This window comes from Boleophthalmus pectinirostris, unplaced genomic scaffold (assembly GCF_026225935.1).
Source record: "Boleophthalmus pectinirostris isolate CB_2022bp ecotype Guang Dong unplaced genomic scaffold, ASM2622593v1 HiC_scaffold_1, whole genome shotgun sequence".
NCBI classification, from domain to species: Eukaryota; Metazoa; Chordata; class Actinopteri; order Gobiiformes; family Gobiidae; genus Boleophthalmus; species Boleophthalmus pectinirostris.
This window is the reverse complement of record NW_026570970.1, coordinates 20,387,296-20,412,248: the sequence shown is the minus strand read 5'-3', so window position 1 is coordinate 20,412,248 and position 24,953 is coordinate 20,387,296.

Below are 24,953 nucleotides of genomic sequence, written 5' to 3'. Positions count from 1 at the left end.
TAGCAGGCGTCATGGGTCCTTGCACTTGTTTCACAGCTGCACCCGTGGGTGTCCTCCCTGGGCCATTAGAGACCGTGTCAGTCTGAGCAGCTGTGGATAGGACTGCTGGTGTACAGAGAGGGACACATAAGAGAGGGAGAAGATGAGTGCATAAGTATCGTGGGTTTGGTGAATACAGTTTACTACAATCACAGACTTCATGCTTTTATTGAGAATCTACCCATGAAAATAAAAAAATAAGCATGAAACAAAAAAGTGTGTCCAAACTTTTGACTATTACTAGGACTCCCCCTTTCATGTTTTTTGTACTAGTATATGTTTACTACTATTTGATATACATACAGAAGACATCAGATATGTGAAATAAGATGTATGGAATTATCTAGCAAAGGAAAAAGTAAAATAACAGTACTAACCAGCCTTTGCTTTGTTGAAGGTCTTTTTTTTTTTTTTTTTTTACTAAATAATTCCACATAACGTCATATATTTGATGTCTTCTGTATGTATATCAATTGTTTAAAGCAGTAAACATATAGAAAAAGACTGAGGGTAAGTTACAGTATAATTTCCATGTTTGATGAATAATGTATTGGACAAAATAAGGACACAATCCTACCAGTATGTGTATTGAAAAGGTGGTCAGATGCCCAAGTGCTCATGCCTGGCTGGCTGCTCACAGACAAGGCCATAATCAATGCAGTCTTACAGAGGGTGACCAGTGGGGGGCGTGACCTGCCAGGTGACCCATGTACCACAGCACTGATGCCATGAGGCCCAGGAGTGTGTGGGATATGAGAGTCAGCCATGCGAGCTCCCTTTACAAGTTCAGAGAGACTGCAACATGTGCGGACAACAGCAGTACAGCGGTCAGTGATTTGTAGTGGAAAAGGAGCTCTCGCATAGTGCCTCTTAACTAATTCTGATAATATTACCGCTACTTCTTAGTCCTGTTTTTGACTCAAGGAGTATCCAGAAAATTTGCTTCCAGCTTTTTGACTATTGAAATCCAAATAATAATGTGTGCACTTTTATTTCTGTTTCCACCTCTACTGCAACTTTTAATGTAAATACAACAAGGCCAGCAAATCAGTACCAACTGTTGCGTATAGCTGCTACATTATGGATTCTCTAATATCCACTATCAGTACTACTTGTCTTCTTAAATTTTAAATTGTGACTAAAAACTCTATGCTGTCTGGAAGTGCAGTATGATATTAAACTGATCTATATTGCATTGTATAATTGGAGCTGTTTAACGACTCATAAAAGAATACCTAGTAAAGCAAACATGTTTAGTGTGCACAGGTAAACTTACCCACAGAGCTGCTTGACAAAAAAAGTTACACAGTGTACCTTTAAACATAGTAGTTGCACTAATTCAGTTAGAAAAAGAATATTACTAGTTTGTATTTTTAATTGTGAAGTCAGTTTAATACACTGAACTACACTGAATTAATCCAATTTTGGAAATGACCCTTACCCGTCTTTTAACTTGTGCCTATAGGGTCAACTTGTAAATAATATTTACAGATTTGTCTTGACAGTCGGAGTACTACATTGCATGTGGAAGTTGAGTCCATAAAGCCAATCAGGGCTGCTGCAGTAGCCTCGTAAATCTGCGCTCTTGTCGGGTTTCTGGGAGGTCCAGGAAGTGAAGATTTCCCTCTTATTCTCGTCAGGCAAACCCAGACACTCTCCCAGTGAACTCAGGTCACACAAGGCTATGACCTTGGCCCGATCATTATTGTTATTTCAGTCGCTGTGACAACCAAGAGGTCCTGCTGCGTCTGGGCCATTCACACTGGAGGAAAAGAAGGACAGATCGGTGCAATCATTATGAGGATAAGAGCAATAATGGCAATTGTAATAAAGTCACCACAACATAGCAGCCATATTACTAGTACTTTTATAGTATTATTAAGTACTTTCACATGACATTTAAGAACACATCCCACGTCTCCTGGAAGTGTGCTCAAACAAACTACTTCAAAATGTATAAATCCAACTTTGACCCAGATTTAAATATCCATCCAAACAAAATCTGATCTGTAACTGTAGGAAAATCACAAATATATTATAAATATACTTTATAAAGTAAAACACTCCTTTCTTCCCTCCATGGGAGCTGAGGCTGCTTATAGGCATGGGGCTAATTTCAGTGGGACACAGTCTCAGCAGTGCCAGTCTGGAGCCACCGGGACATGGATAATCCTCTGACATGATTTGACATTCACCTGACAGCTTTTCCACACCTGCACGTGAAATTCAGGTCAAAACTTAAACATTTACACTCAAATGAAAGTTACAAACAATGGTATTACAAAAAACTAAAGCTTGGTAATGGAATATTATTTACGTTCTATATATTTTCAGAAAACATTTTTAAGAGAAGGAAACAGGAGCACCCAAAGAAACATGGAGAATATGCAAAATAGAACCCAGGATATACTAAACACTTTGATTTGCCAAACTATACATCACTTTAACTTCAGTTATTGTAAAAAGTACAGTACAAAGCAACAAACAAGTTACTTTTTCCCATATGTATAAAGCACATTCAGGAATAGATAAAGATAATGACCACCATTTATGTACAATTTTAAAGTTGTCAGAACAAACAAATGACCCTGAAATAATGGTAGACATGAATACTTGAAGCATTTAGAGAGCGACAATTACACAGGCTTTTAACATTGTGGATAAAATAGTTTAACATATCCCAAACCAATACAGAACACCTGAGTTAAAGCTTCCCTCTAAAACATCCAAATGTCTTTAGATGACTCCTGTTCCACTTCTGGATCTAGTAACAGCCATATAGGCCATGCCAAATGTGCCCAGAAATAAGCCGGGTATCCCCCACTGTCTCTGAGATTGCCCACCCAGGAGCCTGGCACACGGCACAGCGAGCAGGAGGCCCTCTGGATTACAGTAATACACAGTAATACACACTATCTCATAATGGAAAGTGCTGCGCATGTTCGGTTATCTGTGCACTCACATTGTCCACAGCGCGCTCCGCACAATCAGGGGACGGGCCGGTGAGCACATGTTAGCATAGTACCAGTAAATAACAGTCACAATCTGTCTGCAGTTTTGTACAGACAATGTGCAATATGGATGTCCAGAGGTGAAGGAGGAAGCATCAATTTGGACTAAAATAATGTTTTATATTCATGAAGAGGCAAACGTGATCATGACTTATGCTAGGATGGAGCACTTTTAGAACAGCCTGGCTCAAAAATCACTCACTAAAATCAGATATTGATCCACTTCCAGCAAAACTGAACAATTTATATATTTTTGGTGACTTATGCATGGGATAGTGTACTACGCCAAAAACATACTGCATTTTCACATTTATTTTGTTATTAATTATGTCCTTAAATATACATTGTGCACTACTCAAATTTTCAGCTTGACGGTCCACCACCTGCTTGTCTCCATGGAGATGTAAGAGCTTTCCCTGGAATGTTCCATGGTATGACATTTAACATATCCATCTAGCATTTATTCATTACAGGTGTTTGTATTGTTCAAAAATACTTTAATTCCTTGTGTGAATAGGGGCGACCCTCCACAGATCTGAACTGTAATACAGCATAGTGCTAAAACCTGCTTGTCCCCCTTGTGATAGACAGGTTGAAGCTATACTGTGAGACACTCAAGAGCAATAACATTTCCAAGGAGACAAGCAGGTGGTGGCTAGCCTGATTCATCAGCCGTTTTCACTTCGTAGAAACCGTCTGACCTTGCAGCATTAGAATTTGTTCACTCGACGGTAGGCAGGTACTTTTTTTCATTTAACCAATCGCTGCTATTTGGTCATGACGTATTAAATGCACCGCTAAGGGGGCTAACTGGTATATTAAGCTTTTCCCAAATCCCGTAGGAAGAAGGGCAATAACATCTTTCCCCTTGATAAAATTCACCAAACATTCTCTTTGTTCTGGCTTTAAATCCTCAATCTCACAGAACGTATGGCTCTTCACTGATTAGCTGGTAACTCGCACTTCCAGGGTTCTTGCAAACCATCTGCCTGGCTAGGTGGTGGCAGGTGGTCCACTAAAAATGTTACGTAGTACACCTTTTTATTTAAATTTTTTCTATAATACCAAATGTATGTATTTTTTTCTGTGGTGCTGCCCACATCATTTATCTTTGTATTAATGCTCATAGCTCTTAGACTTGGACAAACTTTATTCATCCAAAAGGGAAATTATTTGGATGCTCTTAGATGCTTACATTTTCTTATTGCGTAAAAGTATCCTCATGGGTCCTTTAGTGTGTTTAAAGCTGCATTCAGACTTGTCCAGGTTTGTTCATGGTTAAGTCCTGATGTAGGCTTTGGAAAATAAAGATTGGGCTTATTCCAGTCCAGTTTAGTTCCATGTATAGTCCCAGTTTAATACAGTGTGTATGTGAAAGTGTGAACCATCTCCTATATAGAGTGAACGCACCTTCAAATAGAGTAGCCTACAAAAGTACTTTACAAGTGAACTCCTTGAGACAGGAACAGCTTGATTCATGTCAGGCAGCAGGTTGGAGGTCACAAGGAAACAATGGCATCAACACTTAACCTGGATCCTACCACGGTTAAGTCAACAGTGCGCAGAGCCGCCACACTCGAAGTCTGAACGGACTCTCTCCCTCACCCCGTAATCACCAGAGGCTGTAATTAATGTGGAGGCTGACCCATAGTTCAGACCAGTGCACAGGGAGACTAGGCTAAAACTATTAAGAGGACAGGGGGGAGTTCTGGGAGGAGGGGGCTTGGTTAGGCACCCCGGGGTTCCGAGGGTGGCTAACAAAGGTGCAGGTGGGCCAGGGCTTAGACCACTGGGTTAACCACATACTGTATTTAATTACACTGCTCTGGTCAGTTTCCTGTGCTAAGTGGCTTGACTACCAACTGTACTATTATACACGTGATAATCAAGTTTGCCTTAGCAACAATGGACCATGTGTGCCATGAAGTGTGGAGGGCGGAGCTAACGTTACCTGTACAGCACTGGACATGATGTTTGTATAGCTCACATAGACAGAGACAGGAGCACGCGAGGCCTGGCAGACAGAAGGGAAGGATGTGCTAAAGTTGCAGCTGATCAAAGGTGTGTTTATCCAGGAGGAACCAGAGGATCAACGGGATACAGTGACACAGACTGAGGACATATGCTCCTCTCACACAGGACAAAGGAGATTTAGACACTTCAGCCAAACACCAGTCTCACATATGGGCTCTGCTACAAGTCAAGACATCTGCAACTATTGATTTATTCTTATTTGTTATCACACTGCCCAAATATACATATTCTTTAAACGTGCTTAACTTTTCAGGTGGCGGGTCCATCTCCTACATGTCTCACAGAAATGTCAGTTGAATTATCAGTGTTTTATTGCTTTTAAATGCCTTGAAAAGCATGCATTTGAACTTTGAGTTGGCTTGTCTCTCCACAGATTTAACCTGTAACTTGGCGATGTCACGTACCTGTCTTTATGGAGAGAGACAGATTTAATACCATCTTGATGATGAAGAAAAGCATTTACATAGTGTATCTTTAATGCATTGTTACTAGGGGCGTAACGATATCCAAGTCTCATGATACGATATCGTCATGGTATGAACCCGAAAGTACGATATTTATTGCGATATCGTGGCAAAGCTCACGATATGGTAGAGAGGCTCACGATTAGGGATGTAACAATATGCAAATCTCTCTGTATGATATTTTCACGATATACATCTCATGGTACAATATTTATTGGGGTATTTTGTGGAGGCTAACAAAACTGTTAATATTCTACTTCTTAAAATGCCTTGACAAGACCTAATCCAAAGAACCTAAGACTTAAAAGTGCTTAGAACTGTTATATCTTCTTGTAGTCTGCACTGAAATGGAGCAAATCATCATGGTCTATATAGTTCCCTCTGTCTTTTTTTTTTTTTTTTGGCTATTGCTGCACCATAACTCTTAATTTAAGCAAAGAGACTTGTAATTCAATATATTGTGTATGATATTATTGTGAGAACTTTGATGATACGATATCACAATATATCGGTTATTGTTACATCACTAAATGTTACTTCAACCTGCCCAGGGACCACAGGTGGAAATTTGTCATTTACAACCTGGTACAGTTCATCTTTCATTTTGATCAATGTTTAAATAAATTAAAACTACCACCATACAAAAATAAATACATTTAATGGAAATAAATAAATGTAACAACAAAATCCTACTACTTTACTGAACCTTATCTGAAGTAGACTTGTCACAATAACAAAATGTGAAGTGCAATATATTTCTGAAGAAAATATAGACAATAAATGATCATACTGAAACTAATTGATGCCTGTGACACAATGACCCAAGAGCAGATTTATACTGCAAAAAGCATGAGCTGCAATAAATAAATAGCAGAAAAAACGCTTTAGTTTGAGTCATAGAAGTTATTAATTCAGTCTTACATCTTATTGTAAGGTAAAAAGGTAAAAAAAAAAAAAAAAAAAAAAAAATCCCCAAATTTCCCAGTAGTTCAAAGCAAAAGGATACAGGATAAATAACCTCAAAAATATATTGTTCCAGCTTTTAAATATTGAACAATAAGTCGATTATAGTATTATTGTGACAGGCCTAATCTGAAGGAGGCGTTATGAGGTCTACGGACTCTATGCCACTTTACTGAGTTAAATGAAATCTGTTTAAGATGCAAAAGTGAGTCACGCTTCCAAACTTTTACAAATATGAAGCTGAATTCAGCAAGCAGACTTAAATACATTAGAACATATGAGCATCAAGTAAGATTCTAACCCTCGACATCAAAATACAGCAAATTTTTAATTTGTTCATAATAATCTTTATGTTGACCACATGTTTTTTATTTTTTTTTAATGATCTATGTGTTGAATGCTCAGAATCCAATCAGTGCTGGCAGGAGCAGAGCTGGAGCAGAGAACCATTAAAGTCCTGGCCCCAGCTACACAAACAAAACGTATCCACCTGAGACCACAGAGGGACAGGATGCAGGCTACTTATAGACACCCAAAACCCACACAAGAATAGCAGGAAAACCAGCTCTGTATGAGGGCCTTTTGAAGTGCGCCACCTCTTAACTATTCTGATACCCCAGCCCTGCATCTTTGAAGGAAGGTTATCCTCCGAGCCTGTATGTCCTGTTATGAATGAATTGTTTCCTCTTTCACTTTGTCTCCATTTTGCTACAGAAACTGACACCATTTTATTGTTCTCTATGGGCCAAAGTACTATCAGGGGACCAGACCGCTCACAGGTTTGCACAAGATGGTGACCAAGGCCTGTTCCCTGGACGGTAAATCAGTCAGAGGTGATGCAAGAAGAGAAATTCTACAAAATCTGTCGAAGGATGACCCCCTGGACTTTGCACGGTTTCCTCCATCCTCAAGGTCGTGACCTGACAATAGTGGCTTGCCTAAGAATGGAGCGTTTGGGGTAATTAATCAGCGAGTGGTCAGTGATGTCATTGTGCAAACAGGACTAGAATAGGGGGCACACTGACATATTTTGTTAGTTTTGTGGTTATGGTTTAAGCCTTGACAGTAAATGCTGCAGATTTATGGGTGTGCACAGTCAGGGAGCTTGCACCTGTGCACAAAACAAAAACAAAAATAGGCAGTGGTTGTACAATTTGCAGGGTTAAGAAATATAGTAAGATCCTGGAAAATGGTCAAATGGGGAATCCATTAAAACAAAAAAAAATTAAATAAAAAAAAAAAAACACTAGACACACACGATTTTGTACCTAAACCTCTAACATTGTAGTAATTATAGTTTTGTTATAACAATATTTTCAGCATTTTCTGTTTTAAAGGTGCATTGTGTAACTTTTCTGATGGAGCATGTGTCAAATACTTTTCTCCATGGAGATTTTATTGCTTTGTCTGGAATGTTTCACAGTTCGGTATTAAACCTTTCTATCTTCATGGAGACCAAATCTGACCAATCTGTGGAGAGGCAACCTCGCTCAGTCAGAATCCCTGTTTTTCGAGGTATTTTTGAGCTACAAAACCAACTGTAATTGAATAAAAGTAGAGCTGTTTAATGTCACATTGTGGAACATTCTAGGCAGAGCAATGACATCTCCATAGAAACAAGCAGGTGATGGACCGTCAACCAAAAACTTAAATAATCCACCTTTAAGTATTTTAATATAGTGTTTCTATTACTTGGATTTAGGAAGATGAGGCCAAATTGTTACCACTTTTTATTTCAAATTTATCATGGAGTTTTATTCTCACGTTTAAGTTTATTTATTTTAGTAAAGTTCTACACTGGTGTCTCTACATTAATAAATTCAAAACAGACATAATCATTAGACCTTTTTACAATAGGTGGACAGATCCCATTGTTCTCATTTTTTGATGTCTGTGCATGTTTAAAGTCTGTAATTTGTAAAGGTATATGGTTTAAGTTAAGTTTACATACCTCTCTAATGTAATACTAAAAACACTTTTGGTTTGACTGCGACATAATAAAATAATAATAAAACAACTCTGAACACTGTTTTTGCCTGCTGTATATTTGTATTATTACATGTTGTATGACACAGTTTTACAAGCACACAAACCTTTTAAATAGGCATGTGCATGGGTGTTTTTGCTCCAAAAAGCACAGTAGTTTTATGGCACTAATGAGCACATGTTTACACTGCCTTCTTGTCATGGGTGCAAGGAAGGCTTTGTGCAATTCTACCAGTGGACTATTTTATTTTCTTCAGAATGCGTTCTTCAATATTGTTCATTTCAAACTCTAGTGTATATCAATTTGATTTGTCAAATAATGTGCCAATTTTCCTTTTTTATCTAAAATGATAATCACAAAATATTCAAAAATACTGCTAAACAAAACAATTATCAAGCAGTGTGGTAGGTTTTAGATCTTTTACATCTTTTATATACGTTTCACTTTTGTGTGAGAAAAGTATCTACATACACAGTTAAAAGGTAGATGGTGAAAAGGATTATGTTTTCATCAAAGGGTTGCTGCCTCTATATTATATTCCACAAAAAAGGTCAGCTCACATTAGAATACCTTGGATTTCTTCATCGTTTCATCTTTGTACAATTTATGTATTGAACATTGCACTTTGGCCGCTGAAAGCTTAGGCATTTCCTTTGAGCGGTGAGCTAACGTGCAGCTCTGCACACATTTGCAGCGCGTGTGGCAATGGATCAAAGTACATTCAGTGTTTCTGCTGCTAAAAATGCTTTTTATTCAGAGCTCAGGATAATCTGTCTCACCTCTGACAGCCATCTTGCTTATATTTGACCAAAAACAAGGAACAAGTCTGACTGATTAGCTTTCCTATGTACCTAACAAGATGTTTAATACTGCATATAGTTTGTTTCTGTAGTCACTATTGCAAATTATTATATGTAAATGAAGGGCCTAAACAAGATATCTCCAACAAATAGAGAATTGCTTGGCGTAATGACAAGAGATGAGAATAATAGATTGTTAGTTGGCGTTATAATGACAGTACATATCCGGGGAGGTGCAGATAGGCACATTAGAAGTCAAAGACTGTCCTGGAATAATAGGAAGGCTCAGAGATAATGTACTCTCACAAGGGGGCCGCAGCATTAGCAACAGCGCAGCAGGACCTGCCGTGCACGTGTGCCAATGACGCATAAAGAGCTCTCAATGACAAAGATAGCAGAAAGGTAAATCTGTGGGCATATGGTTTTCCCGCCGCAATACATCCAACGCCATACTGTAGTGCCGTCTGCAACACACAGGGACGTGGAGGAGACTGGTACCGGGCCAAGAAAAGACTTTCAACAGAGTATTGTAAACAGCCTATGGAAAGAATATGGCCCTATAAGACAACAAATACAGAGGTGTTCAAACTGTGGTGTGAGGACCTGGTGCTTCAGGTGCTACTCAGGATCCTGTACAGTTTAGTACATTTAGTATCATTTAGTATCTGTCGAGTTTAAGACATATTTGTGAATGTTTTTGTCCCTTATTTATGATTTAAACCTCAAAATACCAAATATTTTATTTCTCTGTGTGGAAGGTTAGATCAATTATTTACTACAATATTCTGACACCAAAAACAGCATTGGCTCAAATTATGCATTTTCTTTCCAGCTTTTAACAAATTAACTTTCAGGGCAAATCATTAATTTTGTCATTTATTTATATAATTTATATAATTTATGTTATATGGGCAAAGACTGGTGCACAAACAGGCCCTGTGTACACTTTGGCAAAAGTGACTGTTAATGATTTGAATACTGTGTGACTAAAGAAAGCATTTTATTTAAAGGAGATATTATGTATTTTAACACCCAAAACTGTAAAATCAAGTTCATTTCAGTATTATGGCTGTTGTATTACATACGCATGAAACTGCTGACTTCTTAAAATATTCTCTGCGGAAAAAATCTTGCAACTAAAGCAGAAATTACTCAAATCAAGGTTCAGCTCCAAAAACAAAGAAGCCTAAAAATGATCATAAAAATCACCTGCATAAAAACACCTCTACAAAAGGCGTATTCCTTTAATCAGGCAGCACTGATGAAGGCACGGCTCTGCGATGAATAGCACTAAATGAGAAGACAAATGAGACAGAGGAGAAGAAAGAGCCAAAGTACAGATGACATTAACTTCTGCTCAAATGATCACAGCAGGAGGGCATGCACAGTATTTAGCACCAATCTTTCGCGGCTTTTGATGTTGTTTGTAAAATCGCAGCATCCTCCACAGATTTCTAACTCTCCTGCCTCGTGCCCCCGATGGCAGCAGTGCAGGGAGAGCTCCACACTGCCCCCCCTCTTTCTTCATTAGATATTAATTTATTCATTACATGTTAACTCTGCAAGACCTTGGAAGGAGACGCCAGGTGACTCTTCCTCATTTGGTCCCCACCGCTCGCTCGGCTTGGGCCCGGGCTAAAACCAATGTAACCAAGTGCCACACGGCTGGTGGAAGTGCAGAGCAAATTATAGCCAGCTCCACAGAGAGAGGGAGAGGGGGAGAGGTGGACTGTGGTGGTACACACGCGGTGGGATGCTCATGCTGGCTAAATTAAATCTGCAAATATGCATAAGAAAGGTGCCAAGGAAACCTGGTCTGTAAATAACTATACAGTATATTTTTTATTGCAACAACTGGTGGGAAATAAGAAAATAAAAACTATATTTCACTTTTGTATTAGACCTACAATCTTTACTTTGTATTTGAATTGTATCTTTAGCAATAGTTTAACAACAGTTGCTCATTTAACCAGGCTTGGGGCAGGTCAGTGAGTTACCTTGTGCTCTTTTGACAACTTTCTCTTTACAAACAAACAAACAAACAAAAAAACTTAACCGATTCAGTGTTAGTGACATAAATACAATTACAAGTGTGTTACGGTATAGGTCAGAAATGTAAAATAAAGTTAAGGTTTATTCATCTTATAACTTTAGGTGAAAATTGTTGTTTTAAATTCTTTTTGTGCCAGTATTTCACCTCCAAGCACCTTCAGCATCTCCTCACTTTAGGCAGTTACATATTTGTAGTGCAGTGTTTGTGTGCATAGAGGCTTGTGAAGAGACTTTGTGAGAGGTGTTGTGAGGGGGACTTTGTAACTTCCTCCTCGGAGAGTGAAAGAGCTCTCAATCTTTAACCGCGCTGGGGCAGATCAGAGCCTGACGCCTCCGAGCATCAATCCGGCCTCCTCTCTGTGTCCCCATCAATGGAGAGAAAATCCCCAGTGAACGGGCCAGGCTGGCTAATCCACCGCTAAATGACACCTCCAGACGCTAATGCCCGGCCTGACCACAGAAGCAATCTCCTGCACACATGTAGCGCCCATGCTTTTCACTGAGGCCAACTTAAAAAGAGCCTGTGTCTGTCCTCTGTGTGCCACCTGCTTAGCATCCCCGCGCCGCAAGCTGCTATAGAGACACATCGCCATGGCCGCGGAGAAAGGCCCATTGTGTCCAAGACGCCTTTGAGGCCATTGTTCTGCAGAGTGAGGCCGGCCCGACATCTGCACCATTCACACTCAAGGAAGTTGTAATCACTCCCCTGCTCTTATGGAGATCCCAGTGTATAGGAGAAGTTTAGGGACATAGTAAACAGCAGAGCACAGAAGATGGAGCGAGGGGTGTGGAGGATTGGGCTGTTTTTGTTGAGCGGCATCAGTTTAAATAGAAACTCTTACACAGCCCCATACAGGCCCCTTGATCCAGCGCCCCCTGCACATCCCTCCCTCCCCCCTAACCGGCCTGAGTGCTCTCAGTGCAGACAATACAAAGCTGCCAGAGGATTTTACTGAGTTACCTCTCCATCAAAAGCACTGATTAATTGCTTGTCTGTCTGAAATAGGGCATAAAATTTTAAGTGCATCTTTAAGTTTTACAAGAATTTACAAGAAGCATGGGGCTTTCTGAGTGAGTGGTGAGCGAGTAGGTGAAGTCAAAGATTTGTTTTAGTAATGACCATTGAAAGAGCGTCAGTACTTTCATTTACATATAATTAAACTTAAATGGAGGTCTGACTGGCATGGGGTTTGACGCAGGGCATGCAGGCTGCAGAGAGACACAGAGACCCCCTCTGAATCAACATGACAGGCTGCAGTAGTAGTTTTATCTGGAGCTAATTAAACAAATCAATTAGAGTCTATTGTTGTAACTGTGTAACTGATGTTCTATACTGGTAGAAACGCTCCCTTGGGGAGGCCCTCCAACCACTTTAAAGCCCTATCCTCTACATCTCCATCTGATACTAATATAGACACTTATTTGCGGCGTGCTGTCATGTCATTGGTGGTAGGCACATTATGGAAATTGAATTGGAGGGGTTGTGGGGAGCAGGGCTGAGCGCAGTGTGAGGTGCCGGGGTTCACTTCCCATCACCCTCCAAGGAGAAGTCGCTTCAGCAAACTCCAAAGTCCCTCAAAGTTCCCCATAGGCGAGTGAGTGCGCACACCCAGCTGTGTGCATCCAGACACTAGGTAAGGGTCGTACAATTAGCATACTCCTCCCTGCCAGGCAAGGCACTGCCATGCAGATAAATTATCATATTAGATTTAGCCTCCTCACTTCAAGTGATTGGCTCCCAAATTGTTTTAGATGGCCGTCATTAATCCTTAGCATAGGCTAAGTGCTTTGGCTTCAGATCTGATTGCACAAACGCACCAAGGGTCAAATTAACACAATGCTAATGTCTGAACTCTATCTCATTTGTGGCGTCAGGATGCTGCTTCTATTATAGGAAACAGAAATGAGTCAATTGGCATTCATCTAATCTAAGATTTAGAAACTCCCGATGATAATTGAGGTCTAAGGTAAAAGAAGAGAATATATCATTAGTGATTATATTTAAATGCACATGCAGGAAGCTGTGTGCTGAATGTCAAAAACACAGCACAACGCAAACTTTGACAGCAACAACATTTTAAGCATCTTTGAGTAGTTATATAAATGACTGCAGACATTCAGACATTGTGTGAGGCCCAGTCCCACTCTGACATATGGCTTCCCATTAACAGGCCAGGTCAGTACAATTATGTACAATTTGAAAATGAACACAGTTGGAATCATGGATCATCCTTTCCATGGAAATCTGCGTATGTCTTTGCACATCTATGTAAAGCCTCTAATATGATGACTTTAGTGCGGTCAGCATGATACCAACACACAGCATCCACCTTGATGGAGTTAAACCATTTTTCTAACATACAACACCAAGACTAATGTATCTGCATTTACAAATGCTTTTCAAATCCACTTCTGCGAAAATCAGTGAACTATTTTTAACTAACCTCGCCTTTACCTTTATGACCCACAGGCTCTCCTCACCTTCCTGTGAGTCTTTGGAGACTGTATAAACTTTGGCACTTTGCCTGTCCACCAGGCAGTCCTACATTTGGTCTCACTTCCTCTTTCTTAACTCTTACTGACAACATCCTCTCATCGTCCTCTAAATGTATGGTGATGACTCAACATATTCTACACTCTTACCAGAATCTGCAGTATGCAGGCTGCAGTATATGCTGTATAGTTTTCCTTTAGATTGCTCCTGAGTCACCATGGTGAATCACCTGCCTGCTCTCCTCTTAGATCTCGCTTCCCTCCTGTGATAGTGGTTGATATTCCCAGCTGTGTTGTGGAGGTGCGAGCCCTCTCCTCCGCCCTTCATCTGGCCGTCTGTGTGTTTGTGTGCAGAGACAGCCGGACAGACCCTGTGTATCTCTGCCTTTGCCTCCTGAGCCTCTCTCTCCTCCTCTCTCGTACCTGTCATCTGGCGAGGCTAACCTCTGGTAGCTCCCCGCCAAATGCACAAGCGTCCACCCTCCCATACACACACTGTACACTCCGCCGAGCGCCAGCCCTCCAGCCCCCGCACAAGCAGCCAGTGTCAGCGAATGGGCTGAACTGTCTCCGCCCCAAGAATAACCCCTGACAGACAGCCCTAGTGGCCTCCCCTCGTCAACACAGCCTGCCTGGAAAGCTGACAGCCAGGGCACAGGGTGGACAGGCGACTGTAGTTCAGTTTACAGTGGGCAGGGCCTGTGGAGAGAGTCAGCTATAGGTGTAGAGGAGGGGGAGTATGCTGAATAATGTGGCTGTGTTTGTTTACATGAGGGTAACCTATGGGTGTCATTGTAAAAGCATGTTTTTGTTTTGGTGAATACTTGAATAGTTACAAAGGCCAGTAGCCATCAGGTATGACACTGGAATCCTGATCTGATAAATACATATGTGTAGTTACTGTTCACTGCACATCACTGTTACAACCAATGAAAGACAATCAGATAGTTTAAGTACATGTGATTGAGATATCTGAAATATTACCAGTTCAATAAAGCTTAAAACTACTTTGCAGTCTTCAACAATCACTATAAGATTGAGGAATATAGTTCACAGAATACTGGATCAATCTCTGTGTAAAACCTGCTGTAGTCCATTATTTGTTAATATTTCAAAAGACATTCTGGGTAACACATATTAGTCTCAATAAAACATGAACAAATGGTTATAAATACAATACATAAGAGTGAGTTGGAGATAGTTAGAAAAACTTAGTAGGAAGGCTTTACAGAGGTACAATCAAGAGCATCACAGTCCAAATAAAAGGATTATTATAGCAGAGGTCAGAACAGCCAAGGTTACTGCAGTAGTCGGCGTTGGCACGGCGATGTGGTCAGTCTCTGTAGACAAAAACCTAGCCTTCAGTTTGGCTCATGTCCGCAACACTGTCATTTCTCTCCACTGTACAACAAAAACTCAGATAGTTCACTTCAGACAAGCCTTCACAGCCCTCGAGCCGAGCATGCACATTCAAAGGCTAGATGCTGTTCTGTTGTGCTCCGAGTTGACAACAAATTCATTTCAGTATTTATCTTGGAGTTCATTCATTGGAAAAAAAAAAAAAAAAAAAACAGGCACCGAAAACTATGCAAGATTTGTACCAAAAGTGGGGCACAGATGAGCAATCACAAGGCAAGGTTAAATAAAACAATAAAGGAAACGTTGTGATTCTCATAGATGTGAAAATTGTGTAAAAATACAAATAATCTTTTGAGTAAAAATAATCTAAAAAGCAACTGACAATGCCTCTGCACACATATCAATAACTAACAGCCTAACAGTCAATGAAAGCACCCTTGATCCTGTAATCCTTCACTTTTAACAGAGCCTTTCATTTGGATAAAGGCCCAAAGCTACGGCATATTGTTATTGCACAAATTTCTAAGAACTACTCCATCACACCTTTCTAATAATAGTGCATAAAGACAATCTTGGCCTGTCAAAAGAATTATTAAGATGCAGTGCAAGGCTTTTGACAAATCAGTGCCTCTGATTAAGTACAGCCGAAAAATGAAAAGGAATGTTCAATACTGTCATGTTTTTTGCCTGGCGGACACGGATTAACTCCTTCTTGTTGATTCTAAACAGAAAGAGCACCAAAAGGTTGTATTCAAACTTGCTTCTGTTCTCTTTAAAAGCTCAATTTACTCAGGGTGAAGTGTATTGGTCAAGGACATAACAATGGTATGTGAGTTGTGCGACAGCCTCTACATGCTTCTTAAAGTTACAAAAAGCAAACACGTACCTTTTACTGTAACTTAGATTAATTTGTATGCTCCTTGACAACTCATCCTGCAATCCTTTAAAGGGCTCATACTATGCTACTTTCTGATCTATGCTTCAATGTTGTTTCCTCATCACATACATGGAGTTGTGTTTTGTTTCATTCACACATTTAACATACAAACCCTGCATATTTAGTTCTTCCGTCAAACTGAAAACACTCTGTTCCACCTTGTGATGTTATGTGGCAATACAGGAAGTGCTATGTTTTTAAAATTCATACAACTTTGCTAGAATCATTTGAATATTTTCAGCCCAGGAACCGCCAATTTCTACTGAACTAAAGGTAAAAAGGTAGCTGTTATGGAGACAGTTCAGAATTTTGGACATAGGCCTTCATTTCCAAGTTAGCCTTGTCCAGTCCTTTACAGAGGTCGCTGGTGATATGCTAGTGCATGCCAATGGCCATAGTTAGCATGCCTCTAAAAGCAGTCTTACCCACTCTGCAGTGCATCCGAGAAATTATTACACCAGACTGTCAATGTAAATGTCTGTGTCAAAAGAATAATTTTAGAAGTAAAACCAACCTTGTATTTGAAGGATTTATGTCTGAGCAGCAACAGCGAGTTGTGCTTCCTGATAAAAAAAAAAAACTTGGCAACGGCGGACTGATATATGAGAAAATAGGCCCTCAATATGCAACGATTCATGCGATGCAAGGTTAGATTTATTTCAAACATTATTCTATCAACACAGACATTTGCATCGACAGTCTGGCGTAATAATAATTTGCTTTGGGTGCTTTGTCGAGTGGGTAAGACTGTTTTTAGTGGCAGGCTAACTATGGCCATTGGCATGCACTAGCCTAGCACCAGCGACCTCTGCAAATACAAGGACTGGATGGAATATTTTTAAAAAGTGTCTCCGCACGTCTTCAACACTCTGGCTCACTATGTCCAAAATTCCAGACTGTCCCTTTAACTAAAACTACCACACCATGATATCACAAGGTACAGAGCATTTTGAGATTTGGAGATACACAGAGATATACAGACTAATAATGAAAGGTTACTCAAACATGTGTGAATGAAACAAACCACAACTCCGGGTATGTTTTTGAGGAAGTAACAATATTATAACATGGCTTAAAGCTCACACAGCAGACAGTTTTGCATAATATAGGACCTTTAATCAATACTATGACAATCAATACAATACTGAATGATATAGTGTAGTGATTACAGATTACTGAAAATCTACATGTGACTAGAAATGATATGCAAAATGTGAAATTACCCTAAATTTCTTTAATTGGAGTCACTGGAAAATTTGTAATATTTCCATCTGTAACTAAAACAGCTCCAGATAGAGAGATAAGTGGCAGAAACATGTAGCTGCAGTCCTTTTGCCTGTGCAACCAGAAGCCACACACCAACTGAGGAGATAAAACAGGACCATCACATGACAGATTCCCAGCAGAACGTACACGCTGAGATCTAAGGCCTGCAACTTCTGTGCCTTTCCACGAATGGCAGAAGCAGGGAGCAGGCACCCTCACAAACACCAAAAATATCAGAATTCACCATCAGGATTACGCGCACGGCTGGATTCACATCTCAATTTTCCAAGGTATGTTATATTTGAGGACTCATTCCACCGGGGTTTGTTAGAATCATCTGTGTTTATACGTGTTAGTGCAGTGCTAATAAAGCCATCATGCAGACAGCTACACGCACATGCCTTGCAGTATTTATAGTGTAAATCTTAGACAATTCCTATGGGTTTGCTTTGCAGTGAATCCGATCGAAGATTCTCCCGAGATTCCACGGTCTTGACATAAATCTTTTAATCCCTTAGATGTTTATGTTGTAGCTTGACTACCAAGGAAAATGGTAAAATGGTATGGCAGCGGCTGCGATAGCCACAGAAATACTATTACAACCTATATCTTTGCTAAGGCACACATAATGCGTTCGTCTCACCGCACTGCTGGCCTGTGACGCAACCTGATTAGAGGATTGAGGTTTTGGTTGGAGCAGAAAGCAGACTACAAGGGTTAGGCCACATGAATATTTATGAATGGTGTCCATCCACAAGTATGACTTCTAAACCCAAGCCAAGGCCAGCCAGGGAGAAATGCAGAAACACACACACAGGTAAGATCTAAGACCTAAACATAAGGGTGTGCACACTGTAAAACTTCATACCTAGGCTTACTGGTGGTGACCAATGATTTTAAGTTATGTGGACAGAGCATTGGACAGGACACTTTTGTGAGCCAGGGCACTGTATTTTAATTTAACAAATATATTTCAATTTTTACATTAAAGTAGTGTTGAATGGTAGTTGGAATCATTGCACTGTAAAACCACAGAGTCTATTTCTGAGATCCGCTATTTGGTGTAATACAAGTGTGGGTGATAGCGGTATAAACATGAATAATTACAACTCAAGCAGTACTTTTACTAATATTATATAGATTAATAGTCAAAATAACTTCAGAATTTGAGCTGATACATTTAAATTCTTGGGCTCGGTACTCATTTCTAGGGATGCGCCAATATAGCTTTTTGCAGTTCCGATACCAATATTGATAGTTTGACTTTAAGTAACTGCCAGTACCAGATATTAACTAATACCAGTGTAGGGATAGTAAAAGGGCACTTATTTCCTTAAAACATATTTATTAGAGAAGAGATCCAATTGTGTTATGCAACTGTTATTTATCCCTCAAATGAGTACTGGACAGCTTTGTATGAATAAAACCTCAGACATTACGAAATGTTCTAGGTCATAATCAGACTGTAAATAATTTTATTACATCCAGTTAAAGGCCCAACCATGATATTGGCAGAACCAATATTTTGGCTGATATTTGATACCCATATATTTGATATCCATATATGTATCAGTGCATCCCTACTCACGTCATTTGAGTTTGCACTACATGAATCGAGTATAAGAGTGCAACACTGTTATTGCTGTATACCAGTGTTTTCATGTGCCCGTTTAGACTGCTCTTTTGATTAGCCATATTGCTGGATCATATGTGAGCTATTGATGAAATGTCAGATTTTTCACTTTTCCTACACTTTCCAGGAGGGATTATTTCTGTATACTCAAGTGACCTTCCACATCAAGGCCAATGAGTAAGCGTTTAAGATCAGGCTACAGTAGAAATCATGTTCAGAAGGCAGTGGCTTAGATTGGCAATAGCAGTACACTGGCTATTGACTGACCATCTAGTGTGGCTACAACCACTGCAGTTTGGTCTCCTTCACCCACTTCTTCAAGGCTGCCTTTAATCTCTCCCTGTGCCTCCCGATCCATGCCTTTGATGTGCTGATGCCCTTCTTCAGTTACTCAATATTTGATCTCACTTCATACAGCTAAATCCAGCTCAAGCACATTCACACAGAAAGTCTTTCAGTCTCTCTTTCCATCCCAAATCTTTTTTCAATTCTACAAATGAACCACAAAATATTCAAGCACAAATGGTATGGAATTCAATGTATTACTTGTTTTACTAATTTGCATGGCACAAGTATGTATCTTTGCAAAAGTCTGGTGAAATTTTCATGAAACCAAAACTTTGTTGACTAAAAATCCAATGCTGAATTCCTTCTCATCGCTGCATAGGGCCAGGAGATGTTAAACTTTAAATTCAATGAGTTGTGAAAAAGCGGGTGCTCGACCAGGATGTGCACACAATTGTGGATCTCAGGTGAGGGAATAAGAGAAGAATCTTGCCTCATCCCCTACTCCTGTTCAGAAGTTTCCACAGTACTCATATATAAATGGACAGCTTCTATTTCTGGGCAAATGGGCAGAAGTATATTGTGATAGTAGCAGTAGGGAGAGATTATCAAGTTTGTTTTTTTTCTGGCTCTTAAACCACAACATTAGATCAGTGCAATATTGATCTAAAAGTTTAATTTCACTGTAGCAAGCAGCAGATTTTCTTAAAAATGTTTTTATTTTTGAAGAATGACTACTGAACATTTTTAACCCTGTGTGTATGACTGGGGGTCTTAACTATTCACATAATCGCAAATAAGATCCTGGAGTGGGCGGAGATAGGGGTAGGTGAAAAGTGACAATGCGAAATCAACATCCAACAAAATCCAACAAAATATAGCTTTGAATAAGATATTGATGAGGGAACACAGAGCACCACAAAAAGGTTAAACTCTAGAGATGTAACACAGTAACAGTCATAAACTTCTGTACCAGAGCCCTGCACGGGTCAATTTTTGGAGACCCGCACCCGTCCGCACCCACACAGTACAGCACCACACCCGCCTGTTAACCAGCCAGGCCCGTGATTATATCAAAGTTAAACCCGCACCCGCCCCAACCCATTAACATGCCACCTGTTACCCACCTGTGTCCATGATAAATCACACACAAATTAAAAGCATAAACTGAAGCATCCATCAGAATATGAATTAAAAAGTTACAACTTCAAAAATTACTATCACGAAATTAAATCTTCAGTACAAATACGAATTCACAGACGCAACTCCACTGTCATCACTTCACAGGCATTATTTACTGAGTAGAAGAAACGCTGATCTAGGTGCCGGACTTTTGTGCTGCACACGCGACGGACTGATCCAAGATTTAACCAGGACAGAATGAGGACTAAAACAGGACTAAACCAGGACTCACTGTCGGGACAGGCTCAGAGATGAGCCTGTGTAGACCGTCGGGTGACCTCAGGCTAAAAGACTGTTGCAGAGCTCCACGCCCCACGGACGTAAGCTCAGCTGTCACCCGATCGCACTTTGTGGACTTTCTGCTCCACGGGTTCGGGGTTCTTTCTCTCTTAAGTCCCAGATTAGTCCTGGTTTACTCCTGGTTTAGTGCTGGTGGTAGTTCTCGTGTAGTCCTGGTTTAGTCTGATTTAGTCCTGACCTGCCCGTGTGTAATTACTACTCGCACGTATAATTCCAGAACTTTAAAACCCACCCGTTTCAGCAACCGGTGCAGGACTCTGTTCTGTACTAAACCATCACCCCTTTTTACAGCACACTCATGTTTATCCACTGGGGCCCTCTACCACTCAGTGCCATACCTTAATAAAAGTGGGGCAGCTGCGGTGCTCCCACCCACCAGGCAGATCCAAGAGGTGCAGGTATCGGCTCATCTCTTTTCTGCACCCACCCGAGCCCACTACCAAGAAACAGGATACAGAATTACTGCCTGTTTACCCCATCTGGAGACACTACACGTGTCACGTGGGAAGATGAAATTCATTGTCAACATCAACTAAAACTTTCACTACAAGTTATTCCAGGGAGAATCTCGAAGAATCCATTGTATTAGATGTTTTGTGTGCAGTCCATTCACATCAGTTCACATTAGTATTATAATGTCCAATCTTGCTCAGTTATATATATAAAGGATTCAGCAAACAATATTTCGAAATGTCAGTCTAGATTTTTTGGCTGATAAATAAAATCAAATGAATTAATTGTACCAAGAAGGGCATCTGGTCAAGTAATTATGAAAAATTCTGCACCTTATGGTTTCGTATGGCAACTCCTGAAACACAGTTATTGTATGTATGTAATGTTTATTTGAATAGAGACAGATACACAAACATAGATTAACAGGTATCACATAGCCAAGGCTAGTTCATAACACTCATCTACAGAAGGGCTTTTAAAACTGTTCACTAAAAAGCAGTGGGATTGTTGGATGAAAAAGCAATAAACACAGTGAATGTATAAAGAGAATCAAATATCAAAATACCACAAACATACAAATTCACACACTCACATTTCACATTTTCTCATCCTCCTCTTTCCTCTGCCCTCCCAGTCTCGCTCTCTCTCTCTCTCTTTTTCTTTTTTTAGAAATTGTTTATCCATTATATATTTATAAATACTTAATTAACACTTAGAGTTAGTGTTTAGTTTAGTGTTTTCCTATCTCCTTTTATAACTCAAAGGATGACCCTAGAGACCAGTCTCAAGTCCTCTCCTCATCGCCACGATACAGAGACATCTACCATATGTTCCAGTCCTCGGCCCCTGCATAATTACAAGATCAACAATACGGGGCAACAATCCAAGTGAGAAACAGCAAAAAGCCTGCATTCACATCATTATTTAGTGAGCCTTTGTGACGCTATTAACACCAAGAAAACTACGCTCTTTGGACTGAAGGATTCCTACTTAACAGTGATCAGAGAGTGCCTATTACAGAGCAGAGGGCTGGTGTAACATTGAACTCGTACCCACTTGTATTCTGTCTCACATTAGTTCCACTCAGTTGGCTTCCAATGACCTATTCAATGTAGATGCACTGTGCGGTAATGAGAGCCGGACTGTAGCAGCTCTTCAGAGGATGAGGCCAAAGGGTGTAGGCCGGTGATTCACAGAAATTATTCAGAATTAAAAAAAATATTTAATAGAAAATCTGAAGTGAACAATAAGGCAAAATGAAATTAATTAATATGCTGCGCAACAATGCACTGTTGCATTGTCCACCAAGCTTGAAGTTGCAGTGTGGAACTTTTCTGGTGGAGGGTCCATCACCTGCTTCTCTTCATGGAGGTATTGCTTGGAATGTTCCATAGTATACCATTGCACTTATTTATCTCTATGGAGACAGCAGGTGACACCACACCAATTTACATGTCAGATTTATGGAGAGGGAAGTCCACTCACAGTAAGAGTGCAAGTTTTCTAGGTAAATAAAAAACAAACAAACCAACAAACAAAACAAACAAACAAACAAAAACATATTATTGAGTAAATACAAGATGGATACATTTAATGCCATACTGGGACATTCTAGACAAAATAGTAACATCTCCATGGATGCAAACAGGCTGTAACTTTTCTGGTGGAGGGGTTCCAATCTTCTTCTGCCAGTGTTATTGTTGATGTGTTTGACACAAGATAAACAAACTAAACAATAACCATTAAGGAGGTGAAATGTTCAGTAGGAAAGTAATTATACAAAGATACAACTGTGACTTCATTAATAAAAGAGTGTTGTTACACAATGAGCTGTTTGCACTAAAAGACTATCAGAATCAACACATCTGTAAAACAGTGTACTGTCACTTCAGATACGTGCGGGAGATGGGGATCAAATTAATCAGGGAGGTGATCAAATGAATGCATCTGAGATGTAATAATGAATTATGTGTTAGGATAAGCGTGACACACTTCTTCTTCTGTGAGCCCAATTTGGCAGAGCGAGGTGTTAAGGGAAATAATCATTTGCCATAGCAGTATGTCAACAGCCAGGCAGTGTTAGAGGAACTTAACTCAATCTGTTACGCTCTGGGACCGAGCCTTCTAATACTCTTTTAGCTTAATAGCCTCAAGTGTTTGTTGTGCCTTTCTCAACCAAAATGAGACACGTGTAAGCTCAGACCTGCACTTCCAGCCTGTCTGCTCTGGCGGTAAACACTGTCATATAATTTTTATTAGGAAAAGGTTGCATTAACTATTTGTGCAAGTCAACAACATGTTTTTTGGTTTGCAGACGTGTAGCATCAAATCTCCCTTGTTTAGCAGTTTGCTGTAATTGTTTGCAGTACTCCTGTCTACACTATAAGGAGTTTGTGTAGTACCTGCAACTCATTAGCTAAACAAGCTAAACTTTAACTTAAGTCATTGATTTGAGGTCAAATTGTTTACTCTATCACAAATAAGAACTTTTAACTTCACCTGTTAAGTGAGCTAGACTGTCAGGTTCTGTTTGTTTAGCTTGGACATGCACATATGCACATAACTGACTTTTTCACTAACTAATAAACAAGAATCATGAACATCTAAACTTCCAAGAGCATAGTGTAAAAAGAGGTTGAAGAAGAGTAATAGTATGCACAAAATGGCCCTGCTTTCAGTTTATGCATATGGTAATGTTCTCTGACTAACCTCTTGGTGCAGACTTTAGTCCTCTAGAGGCCCATTTTGAACCATTCCCTAACTGTCAACGACTCTGGCTGCCTGTATGAGAGGGTGCTTCTTGGCAGGGTGTTAACATGCATGTATTGGTATGAGGTTGTACACACGGGTCCTTAGGGTGCTGTTAGATGTGAAATGGCACATGGAAACGCCAAGTTCAACTCACCATCCTCCCTCTTCCTCTGTCCACCCCTCGCCTTTGCTGTCACAGCGTACAGTAATACCCTTAAGACAGCAGCATTGCCTCTGAGACAGACATAGCAGGTTTCAGGTTGAGATCCCTGTTACCATGTGGCAGCCATTGGAAACAGATGGTATCCAAACAGCCTGTCATGTTTACTGCTGCTGCCATAAAAGACAAGACTCCAACAACACACTCCGCCAGGGCCCCCCCGGGACAGCACCGGGGCCCGCAGACAGCTGCCTGGGGGAGCCCATAGGTCCTGAACACACCTTGAACCGACACCCAGCTTGGACCCAACCGCCACAAATGCTTCTACTGGTTAATGAAACTTCCTTCGTAATTTGAATGGAAACATTAACGTCAGTGAATCACCAGTCAGGAATTGATCTCACAATGTTCAGATAAGCAGAGAGCCTGGAATCTGTGCTGCAGCTTAGACCACTTGACTATCAGGTAATGTTTTGGTATGCTGGCTCTAAATAATACATTTTCAGTGTATGTGCATTTTCATTGTATTGGCAGAGTTAATGTTAGCCACTAAACATCTTTGAGGAACCAGGTCTGTTTTGGTGACCGACAATCACTCGACCACACGTGAGAACATGAGAAAACATTACCACATGTAGCTATTACCTCAAACTAAAAACCACGTAGTAAACTAAATGAACAGGATAGAATACTTATATCGGTACCAGGTTGGGTATCTTTCTAAATATGTCAGTTTGGGAAGGGTCATAACTGCAACACTTTTGTCGGTATTGTTTATGTACTG